Here is a 4,359-nt window from a genome sequence, read left to right as displayed (position 1 = left end):
AATGTTTCATTTTAAGCCACTGGGTTTTGGGCTGTGTTGTCATACAGTAATGGATAAGCAAAAACACCTGCCAAATTTTCTTCCATTACCCTGAATCTGGGAGCAAGTTTAAACCTTAGTAATTGAGTTTCCTTTGAAACAAGATGACTTGGTTCTCCTAACAACTATATGATTTTGGGTAAGTATTAAACTCTGTGAGCTTTCCTGTTGCTTCAGTAAAATAACCATCATAGTGTCAGCCTCATGACACTGTTGAGAGGATCAAATTAGAGAATGCACGCAAAGTCATCTGTCATATCGATACATTTCAACTATAAGGGTGATAATTCCCACTGCTAAAGTGCCTCACATATTTGGCTTCCTTAATTAAATTTCTTAAAGAGTATGTATCAAGCTGGCCTATATATTTAACCCCCTGCCTCAGACACCGTCACTGTGACACCTTCCCTGGGCATGCAAAGGACTCTCAACGCTTCCAGCCTTGGAGATGCAGCTTTGGTTAAAGTCCTAAAGCCAGACTGAAGGTATTCCATGGGGATTTCTAAAAGTCAGTTTCCTTAAAGAAATGTTTTGCATGTTGACGTCACTGATCAAATGTTTACTTGATTTATGGCCACATTCTTGAAGTCTGCTGTGTAGTCTCTTTTGCACCCATGCTTGTTTAAAGATTGAATCATACTATTTGTTCCTCAATGATATTACAGGGAATTCTAAAGATAAGAGCCACGTATTTTTTAAAGACAGTCAAATGGTTGGAATCATTGTTTCTAAAAGGTCCTCACCTACTTGCTCTAAAAACATGTACTGAGCACCCTCTACATGCCAGACCCCAGTCTAGGCATCAAGAAGTGGGAAGGAGAGGCGACCTTTGACCTTAAGAAGCTTACAGTCTGTTGGGGTGGGGAGGATGGAAGTGACAGGCAAGTGAAAGATGATTATAAAACACAGAGAAAAGGGCTGTGGGAGAGGGAGGTGTAAGAATCACGGAAGCCCAGAGAAGAGCGTTTCCTGCCGCATCTTTAACCAGTCTTCCTGGCCGGGAGAGAAAGTAGGCAGACGTGAGATGGAGGGGCAGCCTCCTACCCCGCAGCCATTCCTCTCGCCCTTCTTCTCTGACATCAAGGGGCGGCCGTGCACAGGCCACAACACTAAGTAACGATTCTGCACCCTGTTTCCGTTGCTGGGCAGATTGTCCTTCCCAGCCACCTTGCAGGAAAAGAGGCCGCAGGACCAAGGTCGGACCAAGGTCTGACCAATCGGAATGTGAGAAGAACGCATCACTTCCGGTCCGCCACAGTTAAGAGCTCGTGCTACCGTGTTCACCGCTGCTGCGGAGCCCTTGGAGGCTCCGTGTTCCCGTGGGTGTGGCTGTGAGATGAAGGGGACCACTAGCTTGCAAAAACTGGGAGGTGAGCAAGATTTAAAAAACAAGAACAACAACCACAGAACACCCGAAAACCTCTATTTTGTTAAGCCACGGAGATTTCAGGGTTTATTTGTTACTGGACCCTAATCCGGTAGGCTCGAATACCATGTGTAATCCAGTTCTGATTCATGAGATATAAGGGAAGAGTACTGTGTAATTTCTGGATAGCTGTTTCCATTTTCAATAAACCTCCTTCCTTTTATCAGGTAAAAGAAGAAAGGCATTAAGGAGTGATCATTCATTACCCTGGCTAGCTGTCTGCCTCTTGGTTTTGGAAAAAAGTCTCAATAGCTTGTGATGTTTGAAAGTGCAGCAGCCTTTATGTGAGCATGAGTAAGGGACCAAGAGGATTACTGAGGTGACAGCCCAGAGCCTAAACATTGTGAAACTGTTCATCTAAATCAGGATTATCTGATTCCAGACTTCTTTGTAAACAAGCCATGAACGACTCAATAGTGTCAGCCTTTTCTGTCACTTGCATCTGAACTCATCTGCGCTGTCACTAGTTGCAAATGAGGATGAAGAGTGTGGTTCTAATGGGTGAGTAAAATGAGTGGATGTTCTTGGAAGTAGGTAGTCTCCCTCTCTTACCTTCTCTTCATCTCCATCCACACTCTAGTCACTGCTGAGAAATAAAAAATAGTGGACAGCATTTCCCATTTCAATGTGCTTTCACATACACTTTCTGGTTTTATGATAGAAAAGGACAAAGTAGGGGCCAATAGCTCAGTCTCTAGAGGCAGACACACTCAAGTTCCAATATTGGCTCTGCCAGTCTCTTTGCTGTGTGACCTTGGACAAGGGGCTTAAGCTTTCTAAACTATGGCTTCCTCATCTGTATAATGGAGCAATTATAGAAACTCCTATATAATGTTACTGTGTGGGCAAAATGATGTGATACTTATGAAGTATTTAGCAAATTGGTTGGTATATTAATAATCTGTAGGCGCTGCTAAGTAAATTGGATTTTTATTTTCACAACATCCTGGGAAGATAGCTGGAGAAGGCATTAACATTCCTATTTTAGAGTGGAGGAAGCCAAGGCTTAGGGAGGTTGGTGACTTGCTCAAAGTCGAAAGTAGAATTTCATCTGGGGACAGGTGGTTCCCATTTCAGGTTCCCGTTACTGTTTCCACAGTAACATGCTCCCCTGAATTTGCCAAAGAAGTAAAACAAAATAAAATTTAAATTTTGATCTCAAAATGCTTCCTTTTTGATCTCCAATAAACAGTCATTTCCATAAAGTTCACTCCATGAGAAGGGAATTATTTATGTAACATATGAACAAATATGAGAAATTGTTAAATTTATCCTGAAAATAATATATCCTGGAAGTTATCTCTTAATCTACTATTGGCCCCACCCCCCTCACCTCTACTTTATGAAAATCAAGTGAAAATGCACACCTTCAAACCTATGCAAGGTGGCATGGGTTCCATTCTGCAAAATCTATGAATCAAACAGCAAAGCCGCTATTTTACTAAGTCTTTTTCTTCTCCTTCACTAAAACCTTAGCTTATTACCTCCTCTGATGTTTTTAGCATTCAAAACAGTTTGATTTCCGTACCTTTGTTGTTGCATGACTCTCAACATCGTTAACGGGGTGTGAAGGAACGCCTTTCACAACCTGATCCTCACTCCTGCCCTTCCTCTATACCATCATCATCCTTTGTCATCAGAAAGTGACCAGTATTACTCAGGCCATGTTTTTCCTTAATGATTTTTTAATGATTCACCTTCAACATAAATCCAAGAACAAACACTATTAAAACCCAAATATTATTTGCTTTCTTAAGCCTAGCTCAGTCATCACTTCCTTTGGGAAGCCTCTCCTCTCTTGACTGTGGGTGCTTTCTAATGAGGCACTTACCTCACTGCACTGTCATTGATCTGCACTGATATCCACCTTCCCTTGCCTCTGGTAAAGGTGGGCTCAGCTGTACTCTCCTCTCCACCTCTAGTGCCTCGCATGGTGCCTCGCCTTTTTGCAGATGAGCTAAATGTGTGTTGAATCAAGTAACGAGATCGGTGCTTGGTACAGTCCCTCGAAATGGGTGAAATTCTTTCAGGAGAGTTACCTATAATACCTGTTAAAATATTCTGGTAGAAGTTGTGCTTGGTCCTGGGGTTAAATCAATATAGTGAGTCTGGCAGGCAAAAAGGTGAAGGTGCAAACTCATTCTCTTGGGTGCATGGCATCCCTTTTTTCTCTGGTTTTGTTGCTTCATTTGGAGATACAACTCTAATTTGATTCTCTGAGTGCTTCTACCGACTCCTGGACCGTGAGATATTTCCCAGGCTCAATCTTCTCTGCTCCTTTCTTTATCATTCTTCTAGACCCTGAGCAAACCCCTAGCGTGGTCTTGACTTTTCGCCCTTGTTGGGGCGCCACTACTACATTGGCCCCTTGGATATCTTACTAATATTTCCCACTTGACCATCCAAAGCCAGAATATCATTAGATTCAAAGCTGAGAGCACACCACAGAAGATAAGGAAGAATGAAGAGAACCAGGCCAACGAGCCACTGGATTTACCGTAGGTCAGACCACTGGGAGTCTTGGAAAGAGTACTTTTGCTGGAATCATGGCTCACAAGCCCAAGTGTAGAGGCTCTCACAACCACTGTGTCTGGGAGCCTGAGTCCCCCTCACTCTCTTGCAAACCCACTGTGTGACCTTGGATAAGACACTCCGCTCTGGGACTCTGTTTTATCAGGAAATCAAGGTTGGACTTACTCAGTGGGTCTCAGTCTTCAGTAAAACACCATAATGCCATGGAGAACTTGTTAATAATGCTTACGCCATGTTCCCGACCCCCAGACATTCTGGTTTAGGTCTGGGGGAGGCCAAGGAATCAACATTTTCAACACACTCCAAAGGTGAGGCAGACTTCCTGGACCAAAGATGATAGGGTAGTGACCTCTTAGTTCCTT

Source organism: Pteronotus mesoamericanus, unplaced genomic scaffold, assembly GCF_021234165.1.
Source record: "Pteronotus mesoamericanus isolate MK-2021 breed Mesoamerican mustached bat unplaced genomic scaffold, CSHL_Meso_final contig_24, whole genome shotgun sequence".
Lineage (NCBI taxonomy): Eukaryota > Metazoa > Chordata > Mammalia > Chiroptera > Mormoopidae > Pteronotus > Pteronotus mesoamericanus.
Note: the sequence above shows the minus strand (reverse complement) of the source record.